Below are 13,678 nucleotides of genomic sequence, written 5' to 3'. Positions count from 1 at the left end.
TACATCAGTATTTTGCCAAGGCTGAAGAAACAAAAAGTTTTCATATCTTGTCATTAATGAGGTTATGTATCTGTAAGACTAAGAGGAGTTCTCTGGGGAGAGAGAACAGTTAAATACTCCACTACTAGCCAAAGGCTAGCATACAAACCTTCCGAGAGGTGCCTTGTAGGACAAGACTGGTGACCTGCTTCTAAAAGGCCACAGCCTTGAAAACCCTGTTGAGCAGTTCTACTCTATACAAGTTCCAACAAGTTCCAGGGCTTGGAATTGGCTCAATGGCAACTAACACCAACAACATTAAGGAACTTCAAAAATTTGAAACAAAATTCTTGACTAAAATGTTCTCAATTACTTTGCTATTTATTATCTTTTATATCTTAGTCCCAATGCCATCTTTCAGAAGATTCTTTACTTGTCCCTGAGTAAGAAAGGAGCAATGGGGTGGAGGATGGTGTGGTGGCAGGTAGGGGAAGATCTTGGTAAGCACATTAACCTTGAGACAAAAGATTTATCAAGTTCTGTTCAGGTCAGTGAATCTGTCTAAAGCTTAACAACATAGATTATACAAGCTGTTGTAGGATTAAATAAAAGCTATTTCACAGATTGTTACTGTATATTAAATTTATAAGTGTCAGTTAGTCTTGTGCTGTGATGGTGTTGACCAATAGACAATTGTACAATATCAGGTGTGGCTCTGTGGGTTAATGCACTGAAATGCAAAATCAGTTTTAAATGCAAGGTCAGTGGTTCAAGCTCACCAGCTGCTCCTCGGAAACCCTATGCAGGGTTTGCTATGGGTTGAAACTAACCCGATGGCACTTAACAACAACAACATATTGACATTTGTTGTATTTTCATGGGCCTGGCAGGTTAGCTGTGGTCTTTGCTGGCCTCGGCTGGACTAGGCTATATACTAGGCTATATACTAAGCTTTAGCATATATTTCAGATTTCCTCAAACTAAAGAAGCAGTATCTACCTGTGCAGATTGCAGAAGCTCCAAGAGGGCAGGGAAAAACAGCCATTCCTCCAAGAATGCTGTGAGCACTAACTCACTTCCACCCACATTTCCTTAATTAAATCCAAGCACACAGCCAAGTCCAAAGTAGATGGCAAGAGAAAGATTTGTGCAAAAATAATACAGTCTGTTGCCATCTGGAATATATTTGGTACTCAAAAGGTTGAAAAGCTACTTCCTCCAAACAGTCACATTTTGCACCTAAATATAAATACACAAAATTTTTAACTTTGCTTGTTATAATTTACATTGAAAAATATCTTTTATACAATGCAGTTTATATTTTAAGATTATTTTATCTAGATCACCACCAAAGGTAATTGTAAATAATCTACTACTTAAAAAATTTGTTGTTGTTGTTATGTGCCGTGGAGTCGGTTCCAATTCATAGCAACCCTGTACAGGGTTTCCGAGGCTGTAAATCTTTACGGGAGCAGAAAGCCTTATCCTTCTCCTGTGGAACGGCTGGTAGTTTCAAACTTCTGACCTTGTGGTTTGCAGCCCAATTCGTAAGCAATACGCTACCAGAGCAAGAAATATTGACTACTAAATCTGGGGAAACAGTCTTATGGCTAACTTTGGCTTTTCTTGAGTTTTTTTTGTTGTTGTTGTTGATTTTACATTTACTACAGATAGATTTTAGAGTATAGAGAATATAGTGTTAGTTAACAACTATTAGGATGATTTCTCAGAGAATTAGGATTTGGGAAGAAGCTTGAAAGGAAGGAGAGCTGTGTGCAGTAATAGAGATAATATGATCTGAGGGAAATTTTGGGCAAGGCAAATCTGAATAATCTGAATTGTCATCTGCTTAAAATACATTTATGTTATGTGATGTTTGCTTTAGTATAAGGTATTTTTCCTCACACACACACACACACACACACATACAACACAGCAAAAAAAAATAATAAAGAAAGAAAGAAAAACAAAAACAGGGTAATAATCACCTCTAGCGTGATGAACCTTTTAAACTGTGTGAATTCTAGTTCCTCTAGAACTGGCTGTAGGATAAGCACTAGACTGCTAATGGAAAGGTCAGCTGTTCAAACCCACCAACTGCTCCTTGGGAACCCTATACAGGGTCGCTATGAGTTAGAACTGACTTGACGGCACTTAACAACAACAGAGGCAGGAATATTTAGGAAACAGTGAGCTCTCAAGATGGGTAGCTGAATTAAGGAAAAAAGCATAAAGCAAGACAGAAGCAGAAGCAAGAGGTACCTTCTGTAAACAATGTGGCTATGCTGTAGTGAGGTTGCAAACATTGCACATCTGTTTGTGAAAGTTGTATTTTTAAGCTTGTTTTCTATTTGTCTATATACTCTACTTATTGCACATAAGGTCATTTTTTGTCAAAGGCTTTATTCTGTAGGTATTCTATATAGACATTACATTGGGTTTATTAACAGGAGAAGAAAGGTAATATATTGAAAATGAAAAACTGCACATTCTCTTCCATATTTCCAACTTTATTTTTCACATTTTCTAATTAAAATAAAACTTTCTTAATCTCTTATCTAGTGGAATAATGTCAATCACTATTACCTAATGGAATAATATATGAAAGTTCAGACACTACATATAGACGTATATGTTGTTGCTAAGAGATGATGAGTTAGTTCAGCGGAGTTGTAGCACTGTATAGAGTTTTCAAAGAGTGGCTGGTGGGTTTGAACCACCAACCTTGTGATTAGCAGTCCAGTGCTTATCTGCATTGCCTCACCAGTACTCCTCATATATATAATTTGTGTGTATGTATAAATATATATTTATGCAATTCTTAGGATTGTGCAGGGTATGTCTTTGCAGAACAGCAGGGATTTTAATTGGTTCATTTATGTTAAATGGTTCTTTGAAATTGCCATTGAAAGTGGACTGTATGATTTTCACCAGCTGTTTCATCTTGGGCTGTGGATGAAAATGTGAACACTTACTTCTCCTGTTGACACCTACCAACAGCTGTCCTATCAACACCTCTTCCTGACAAACCTGGAAGGCAACCTCTAACTGAGTCACACTGTCCAGCACTTCTGTAGATCTAGAAAGAAGAGTGACCAAAAAAAATGGAGTTGTAGCTAGTTTTCTCATGCTAAGCTATGTGTATTTCAGAAGTACTTTCATCATTTTAAATGTTTTAACATTACCTACTGCTCCGGATATTATGATTTAAGGAAATTGAAATACAGTACTTCAACCTGGATGGACATTTTTATAACAAATAATAATTCTTTATAGTTTTTTATCTATGACCCCTGGTGTGATTTAGAAAGTTGTAAATGCTGACACTATGCATGTGCCATAACTTCATGCAAACTATAAGGAGACATAAGATCAATAGGTAAAACATGCATAGTGGAACATCAAGGAAGTTTTCTATAATTCTGAAAAAGAATTCTTCAAAATATATATTTGAGCTCTCTTTTTAGTTTAGGAAACACTTTGCAGGAATGACATTAAAAAGAATGAATGATTTTAAAGTAAATTGCATCCATTATTTATAAAATGAAAAGTTTCATACTTAAATTTTTATTTCATTTAACTGCTTAGGACAAGACTCCTCAAAGTGAATAACTAATATGTAGCTCAGAAGTCTGGAGATATTTTAAAGATCAGTTCTGACACAACAGGTTTTAACTTTAAGAATAATCAGAATTGCCATTGGCTTAAAATGAATTTATGCTATATAGTGCTTGCTGTGAAGGAGCTCTGGTAGCGTAGTGGTTACGAATCGGGCTGCGAACCTTAAGGTCAGCGGTTCAAAACTACCAGCCGCTTCGCGGGAGAAAGATGAGGCTTTCTACTCCCGTAAAGATTTACACCCTCGGAAACCCTGTACAGGGTCGCTATGGGTCGGAACCGACTCAACGGCACTGAGCCCTGATGTGGCACTGTAGGAAAAGCATTAGAATGATAACTACAAAGTTGGCAGTTAAAATCCACCTGCTGCTTTCAGAAACCCTATACTAGTTCCTATGAGTCAAAACCTACTCGATGGTATACAACAACAACAACAACAGCAATGTTTGCTTTAATATAAGATGTTTCCCTTCAAAAAATAAAAGAAAACAATAAAATATTGAGAAGAAAAATGTTATCTTTAGGCTAATGTGCCTTTTTTATTTTGTGATTTCTATTTTCCCTGTACATAAACTTGTACATACAGGGACATGTGAGCACTTTTATGATAAATACAGAATATTTAAATAATCAAAATATATTTGTTCATTTAACGTACAATTGCAAATAATATTAAGATCACATGAATAAATGTTCTCTTTTCTTGAGAATCTTTTAGTATCACTGGCACTTAACAACATTTAACACTTATAAACAATAGTAGTCACTCAAATTCTATGTTAGCAAATCTTATGGCCCCGCAGATCTACTTCTGCTTCTACTGTGGTAATTCTTGTTAAGTGTCATCGAGTTCATTCCAACTCATAGAGATCCTGTATAGGGTTCTGAGGAGAGACTGGTGAATTTGAACTACTGATCTTGTAATTAACAGTCCCATGCTCATCCTACAGCACCACACCAGGACTTCTTATATAACCAACAAAAATGCATTAATAAGGGCAACAGCAGGCCTATATAACAATGTTCTTAGCAAAATTATTTTTAACAGCTTTAAACTGGAAACAAATACAGGCAACAAATATTCAGCAACATTAAGATGGATAAGAAAATACCTATTCTATTTGGATATGTTCATATAAAAATTAACAATTGCTATATACAGCAGCCACTACTGGTCTGTTTCTTATACTGTGGTAGATTGTATGTTGCTGGGATGCTGGATGCTACGCCACAGGTATCTCAAATACCACTGGGATCTCTCATGGTGGACAGGTTTCAGAAGAGCTTCCAGACTAAGACAGACTAGTCTGGAAAGAAGGAGAGGTGGGCCATTTCTGAAAGGTGATTGTGCTTGTTAAGTGATAATGTCGAATCCAACCAGTATAGGATTTCCAAGGGATGTCAGCTGTGTTTGAATCCCTGACCTAGATGTTAGTAGTCCATTGCTTATCCTACAGCACCATACCAGGTTAGCTACTGAAAGCCTTATGAATAGTAGGGGAACATTGTCTGATATAGTGCCAGAAGATGAGCCCCTCAGGTTGGAAGGCACTCAAAATGTGACTTGGGAAGAGCTGCTTCCACAAAAGAGAGTGACATGAATGGAGCAAAGCTTTTGGGACCTTTATTTGCTGTTGGGGCAGAACTCAAAATGAGAAGAAACAATTGCAAGCATCCTTTAATAATGAGAACATGGAATGTTCTATGTATGAAGCTAGGAAAATTGGAAGTCATCAAAAATGATGATTAAGATCATCAAGATCATTATCATCAACATTAATGAGCTGAAAAGGACTGGCCATTTTTATTGGACAGTCATATAGTTTGTTATACCAGGAATGATAAATTGACAAGACATCACGTTCATCATCAAAACAAACATTTCAATACCAAGGTATGCTATTTTGAAGTACAATGCTGCATGTGATATGGTATTATCCATATGACCTGGAATATATCCCTCCTGAATTTAGAGAGAGACAATCTCAAGAACAGATTAGATGAATTAGACACTAATGACTGAGGACCAAAAGAATTGTGGGATGACATCAAGAACATCATACAGGAAGAAAGCAAAAGGTCATACAAAAACAGTAAAGAAAGAAAAGACCAAAATGATGTCAGAAGAGACTCTGAAACTTGCTTTTGAATGTAGAGAAGCTAGAGCAAGTGGAAGAAATGAGGATGTAAAACAGCTGAATAGAAAACTTCAAAGGGCAGCTCAAGAAGACAAACTCAAGAAGTATTATAATGAAATATGTAAAAGAGCTGGAGTAAGAAAACCAAAAGGGAAAAACACACTCATCATTTCTTAAGCTGAAAGAACTGAAGAAAAAAATCAAGCCTCAATTTATAATATTGAACGATTTTATGAGCAAAATATTGAATGATGCAGAAAGTATCAAAAGAGGATGGAAAGAATACACAAAGTCACTGTATCAAAAAAAAAAAAAACTGGTTGGTGTTCAACCATTTCAATAGATAACTCCAGAACCAATGGTACTGAAGGAAGAATACCAAGCTGCTCTGAAAGCAGTGGTGTAAAACAAGGCTTCAGGAACATAAATTGAAATCTTTCAACAGACTGATTCAACACTGAAGAAGCTCACTCATTTATGCCAAGAAATTTGGAAGACAGCTACATACATACCCAACCGATTGAAGGAGATCCAAATTTGTGCCTGTTACAAAGAGAGTTGACCTAACAGAATGCAGTAATCATCTAGCAATATCATTAATATCATACACAAGTAAAATTTTTATGAAGATAATTTTAAGAAAGTTGCAACAGTTTGACAGAGAACTTCCAGAAATTCAAGCTGGATTTGAACATGGAAGAAGGGTATCTTTGCTGACATCAGATGGATCTTGTCTGAAAGCAGAGAATACCAGACAGATGTTTATGTGTGCTTTATTGACTATGCAAAGTCATTCGACTGTGTAGTTCATGACAAACTATGAATAGCATTGGGAAGAATGGGTATTCCAGAATACTTAAGTGCACTCATGAGCAACCTGTGTATAGACTAATAGTCATTCATTGGACCAGAACAAAAGGATGCTGGATAAAGAAAGGTGTGTGCCAGGGTTGTATCCTTTAGCCATACCTATTCAGTTTGTTTGCTGAGTTAATAACATGAGAAGCTGGATTATATGAAGAAGAATGTGACACAAGGATTGAAGAAAGACTCATTAACAACCTGTGATATGCAAACAATACAATCTTGCTTGCTGAATGTGAAGAAGACTTAAAATACTTACTGGTGAAGACCAAAGACATTGAGTAAGGATTATACCTCAATGTAAAGAAAACTAAGAGCTTCATAACTGAACCAATAAATTGTGTTAAGTGCCACTGAGTTGGGTTCAACCCATAGCGACCCTGTATTGGGTTTCTGAGGAGCAGCTGGTGAACTTGAATGGCTGACCTTGCACTTTAAAGCGACTTTGCAATCCAGCGCATTAATCCACAGTGCCATACCAGGACGAAAGATTGATGTTGTCAAAGACTTTATTTTGCTTGGGTCCACAATCCACACTCTGGAAGCAATAGTCAAGAAATCATAAGACATAATGCATTAGGTAAATCTACTGCACAAGACCTCTTTAAAGTGTTCAAGAGCAAATATATCAGTTTGAGGACTAAGGTATACTTTATTGAAGCCATGGTATTTTCAATAGCCTTATATTTATATGAATTTTGGAGAATGAATAAGGCAGACCGCAGCAGATTCAATGCATTTAAATTATGGTTTTGGAAAGGAATATTGAAAGTACCATGGACTACCAAAAGAACAAACAAATCCGTATTGAAAAAAGTACAACCAGAATGCTCAATTGAAGCCAGAATGACAGAACTTTGCCTCTGATACTTTAGAAGTATTGTCAGAAGGGACCAGTCCCTGAAGCAGGACATCATGCTTGGTAAAATGGAGAGTCAGAAAAAAGAGGAAGACCCCCAATGAGATGAATTGACACAGTGTCAACAGCAATGGACTTAAGCGTAACAATAATTGTGAGAATGACTAAGGACTGGCCAGTGTTTCTTTCTGTTGTGTACAAGGTTGCTATGAGTCAGAACTACCAGCAACAGTAACAACAAGGACAACAAACACACAGCTTGGATACATCTCGTAGACATAAAGAATGAAAGAAACCAGACAATGGAATAATCTATTACATTATTCCATTTATGTAAAAACTGAAATCAGGCAGTGCTATAATTTATGACAAAAATATTTCGAATAGTAGTTGCTTTTGGGGAAGGTACACTAGGATGAAGTAACAAATGAGTTTCTAAAAGGATTATTATATCCCATCTGGATCTGGGTGATTTTCACATGGGCATGTTAACTTCGTAAAGTTTTGTTGAGCTGTACACTAAAATTTTTGCACTGTGATCCATGTATGTTACACTTTAATCCAATAATTAAGTTTTAATAATTAATTGTTGTTGTTAGGTATCATCTAGTTGGATCAGACTCATAGTGTGACCCTGTGTACAACAGAAGAAAACGCTGCTTGGTCTGGCGTCATCCTCAAAATTGTTACATTTGAGCCCATTGCTGTTGCCACTGTGCACTTCTATAAACTTAGGGGTCTTCCTCTTTTTCACTGAGCCTACACTTTACCAAGCACAATGGCCTTCTCCAGGGACTGGTCTCTCCTAATTTATGTCCAGAATACCAGAGTGTAACCATGCTCGCTTCTAAGGAGCATTCTGGGTGTACTTCTGTCAAGACAGATTTATTTGTTCTTCTGGCAGTCCGTGGTACTTTTAATATTCTTTTCCAACAACATAACTCCAATGAAATCAATTCTTATATGGTCTTCCTTTTTCATTGTTCAAGTTTCACATGCATATGAGGCAATTGAAAATATCATAATTTGCATCAGGCACACCTTAGTCCTCAAACTGTTATCTTTGTTTTGAACACTTTAGAGAGGTCTTGTGCAACAGATTTGTCTAATGCAATATGTAGTCTGAATTCTTCACTGTTTCTTCCATAGTTGTTAGTTGTCAGTCCAAGCAAAATGAAATCTTTGACAGCTTGAGTCTTTTCTTCATATATCATGATGTTATTTATTGGTCCAGATGTAAGGGTCTTTGTTTTCTTTACACTGAGGTGCGATCCTTAAAGGTTGTATGTAGTATTTGATTTTCATTGGTAAATATATTAAGTATTCTTTGCTTCCAGTATGTAAGGTTTTATCATCTGCATATCACAGATTGCTAATGAGTCTTTCTCCAATACTGATGCCATGTTCTTCACATAATCCAGCTTCTCAGATTATTATTCAGCATACAGATTGAATACGGATGGTGAAAGGATGCAATTCTGGTGTACATGTCTCCTGATTTTAAACCATTCAGTGTTCCCTTGCTATGCTTAACTGACTGCCTCTTGGTCTGAGCACAAATTATTGTTCTGGAATACCCATTCTGGAAATGTTTCCATAGTTTGTCATGGTACCCACAGTGTTTGCATAGTCAATAAAGCACAAAGAAACATGTTTCTGATATTCACTACTTTCAGTCACGATCTAGCTGAATCTCTGGCAGCAATAGTCAATTACTTATGTGCAATTAGAGTAGAAAGATTATGTGAAGGAACTTCGTAAAATTTGTCAAGAAATGAAATTAGAAGATAATGGAATTTTTCCATGAACTTTTTGAAGTTCCCTTGGATGTGTGGCATTCATTAAGCTTTTGTCACATATAGACACATATGTCACATTTTGTAATATAGACTTCCTGAGTATAAATGTATAGAGAGTATTTTGAGATTATCTTGCTTTTATGCCCTCTCTACAAATACACACACAACAAGGGTAAGTAAAAAGGTATTGCCAATAGTGTTCCAGTTCATATAGGCATGGGTTTATTACAAACAAAATGTGTTTAAAGATCATTTCAGAAGGTTATAACAACTGTTGTTTTGAGTTCCAAAGGGATAATGTTGATAGTCCTGGTGTGGTGTTGTGGGTTAATGCGCTGGACTGCAAAGTTGGTTTGAACCACAAGGTCGGCAGTTCAAACTCACCACCTGATCCTCAGAAACCCTATACAGGATCACTATGAGTTGGAACTGACTTGACAGCACTTAACAATAACAACAACAATCTTGATAGATTTTTTCCAAGGACACAAGGTGATCACGGGGCTTTAAGAAAACTGAAAAGTACATTGGTGAGAAAAAAAAAACAAAACAGGAAACTGTGTTGAGGAATTTTTTTTTTTTTTTTCATCAAGACAATGCACCTGCCCATTCTTTCCAGGTAGCAAGAGTTGTTCTATAATAATTTCAGTGGAAAAGTTTACTCCATATACCCTACCTGTATAGGGCTTCCGAGGAGCAGCTCGTTGTCAACTTTGCAGTTCAAACCCACCTTGTGGTCCAATGCATTAACCTACAGTGCCACACCAGGATATATATATATATAATTCTGGCTGTACTTTGGTGTTTCAAACCTACACTCCTTGGAAACACTATACAGGGTCACTCAGAGTCCGAACCAACTTGATGTCACTTAACAACAACAATAACATACATGAGAGGACTTCAAAAAGTTCACAGAAACCTGGAATTAAGAGACAATGGAGCTTTTCCACAAACTTTTTGAAACCCCTTGTGCATATTATATAGATATTTCTTGAGGCAAAGACAAATACGGGTTTTAGAAAAAAAAAGGTAACTATTTTATGGTAAGCAGAATTGAATACTGAATATCAGCTATGAAAAGAAAATTCACTATACAGTGTTAAAAATATATACTGTTTTAATATGTATATAATCAGGTACTTTTATTTAAAAATTAAACATTTAAACTGCTCAATGTTGACTTTAAAAGTCCATAAAGTTTATAAAATAGCGAATATAATACATCAAGTTCAGTTTCTAAAATAACATATTTAACCATTATTGAGTAATTAGTATTTTTTTTAAACAGGTAAACCAATTTATTATGAGTATAATTAAGAGAGAACAAAGATTAGCAAAGAAACAGGAGTTATACCTAAAGATATATGAAAGGTTTGCTTTTTTTTTTTTCTTAAATGTTTTATTGTGAATTATGTGATAGTTTACATGGGAGAATATCAGTTTTACATTCATTCTATCTCATTGCCATGGTTACAATCCCCTCCATGCAATCCTTCCCCCATACCCCCCAGGTCTTCAGCACACAATCGCTCTCCCTCTCTAGATCTAAAGTCTCCAGCTGCTCCATTGCTCCATGTCATCATCTCTGGCTCCATTTCAGGCATCACTGCTTCTCTGGGTAGGGTCCCGCTCTCTGCTCTTCTCCCTTGATGGTCCTAGGGACTTGAGTACTTAGTATTGACTTACTCCTGTCTTAAGTGCTTTTTTGTATGTTAACTCATTTTTATATACAAAATGACAGTGAGATAGCTACCATTATTCTGGTAATGCAGTGGTAAGCATCTGGTTCGTAACTGAAAGTTTAGCAGTCCAAACCCACCAACCACTCCATACAAGAAAGCTGTAGCAATCGGCTGCAGAAAATACCTCCTGGTATCCCTCTGTGGCAGTTCCTCTCAGTACTGTAGCACTGACAAGAGTCAGAATTAACTTGATGGCAATGGGTTTGGGTATTTGGATTATCTCTCTTTAATGTGGAAGTGGTACGATCAGGGGACTACAGAGACCAAGCATTACAATCACGGTCTCTTGACTAGTAAATACCAAAGCATGAATCTAATTCAGGCAGCTCAATTTAAAATGCCAAGCTTTGGGATAAAGCACTGGACTGCAAGGGCAGTTTGAAGCACAAGGTCAGTGGTTTAAACTCACCAGCCGCTCCTTGGAAACTCAACGTTGTTGTTGTTGTTGTTAATCAAGTCAGTACTGACTCTAGCGACCTTATGCACAGCAGAATGAAACACTGCCCGATCCTGGGCCACCCTCACTGTTGTTACCACACTTGAGTCCATCGATGCTGTCACTTGGTCAATCCATCTCGTTGGGGGTCTTCCTCTTTTTCTATGACCCTCCACTTTACCAAACACGATATCCTTCTCTAGCGACTGGTCCCTTCTGACAATATGTCTGAAGTAGAAGAGATGAAGTTTGGCCATCTTGGCCTCCAAGGGGCACTCTGGATGTACTTCTTCCAAAATGGATCTATTCGTTCTTTTGGCAACCCATGGCACTTTCAATATTCTTCTCCAACACTATAACTCAAAAGCATCAATTCTTTTACGGTCTTCCTTATTCATTGTCCAGCTTTCGCATGCATATGAGGTTATTGAAAATACTATGGCTTGGGTCAGGCCCACCTTAGTCCTCAAGCTGACATCTTTGCTCTTCAACACTTTAAAAAGGTCTTGTGCAGCAGATTTGCTTAACACAATATGTCGTTTGATTTCTTGACTGCTGCTTCCATGAGTGTTGATAATTGATCCAAGAAGAATGAAATCTTAGCTATTAGTCGGAACTGCCTCAATGGCACTTAACAACAACAATAATCCTATACACGGAGTCCTGGTGTGGCACTGTAGAATAAACCCTGGACCACAAGGTCATTTTGAACTACAAGGTTGGTGGTTCAAACTTACCATCTGCTCCTTGGAAATATTATACAGGGTTGCTGAGCTGGAATGTACCTGATGGCACTCAACAACACTGCACATAAGCAGAGAACAATAGCATGATGAAGAAAATATGGTATTGCCAAAGAGGAAGTAAATTTTTCTGTAGAAATGTAGAATATTTTAAGCTATCACTGAATAACCAGGTCATTGTAGAAAAAACAGTACCATCATTTATTACCTTTTGTAACAAGAAAAATAGAGGTTAGCTGTACCAAGAATGGTCATTGGTACAAAGACTGTCTTTCTGCTCAGTCAAAGAAAAGGTTTCGCTTTCAAGGTTTTCCTTCCTTTTTACACAGTATTAGAGCTCTGGTAGCGTAGTGGTTACAAATCGGGCTGTGAACCGCAAGTTCAGCAGTTCGAAACTACCACCTGTTCCGTGGGAGAAAGATGAGGCTTTTCTGCTCCCGTAAAGATTCACAGCCTCGGAAACCCTGTACAGGGTTGCTATGAGTCGGAACCGACTCCACGGCACATGACAACAACAACAATTACATTTAAATTTCAGAAATGTAAATACCAGCATCCAAAAGGGTACTTTTTCATCTCTTTTTATCAGAAAAGAAAATCTTTACAACTTCCTCCCCATAGTTCCATCCAGCAAACTTTTGCCTTCCTCTCATTGTCCTAAGTGCCATTGAGTCAGTTCCGACCCATAGCGACCCTGTTCTGTTTAGGGTTCCTGAGGCGCTTGAACTGCTGACTTTGCAAGTCAAACTGACTTTGCACTTCATTTCATTAACCCACAGTACCACACCAGGACTCCGTTCCTCTCATTAGAAACTTATATAACATATCCATGCTAAATCAACAATGGGAGGAACTGTGATCATTGTTTTTTAACTAATCAATATTCATTTCCTATTCATTGGGTGGGACCAGTTTGACAGCATGTGGAAGGCTGAACACCCAAGTAAATTGGAGGCTAAAGGTTTGAAAGAAAGGGTTGGAAGGATGGTTGTTGGTTAAGCAGCCAGAAGCAACTGCCACAAGAAAGTAGTAATGCTAAAAACAACCAAGGCTTTACAAGTAACAGCCTTAGCCACAAGTCAAGGTGCTACTTTTGCATAAATTTTGTGTAGAGAAGACCTTTTTTCTGTCTGCATAATTATAACAAATCAAAATGTGAACAGTATCATCTTTGAGTATTCAAGAATATTGTTTGGTTTGGTTTTATTCTTCAAAATGGAATTTCTAGTATATACACTGAATCATGTATGACAAGAAGGTTTTATTCAAATGCTAATATTTAACATGGTTAATGTTTAAATCATTCTTTTATATATGTATGACTGACTATATATATATGTTGTTGTTATGTGCCATGGAGTCGGTTATATATACACATACACATACACATACATACATGTTGTTGTTATGTGCTGAGGAGTCAGTTCCAACTCACAGCGACCCTGTATAGAGTTTCCAAGGCTATAAATCTTTACAGGAGCAGAAAGCCTCATCTTT

Source organism: Chrysochloris asiatica, unplaced genomic scaffold, assembly GCF_000296735.1.
Source record: "Chrysochloris asiatica unplaced genomic scaffold, ChrAsi1.0 scaffold00036, whole genome shotgun sequence".
NCBI lineage: Eukaryota > Metazoa > Chordata > Mammalia > Afrosoricida > Chrysochloridae > Chrysochloris > Chrysochloris asiatica.
This window is presented reverse-complemented; position numbering follows the sequence as displayed.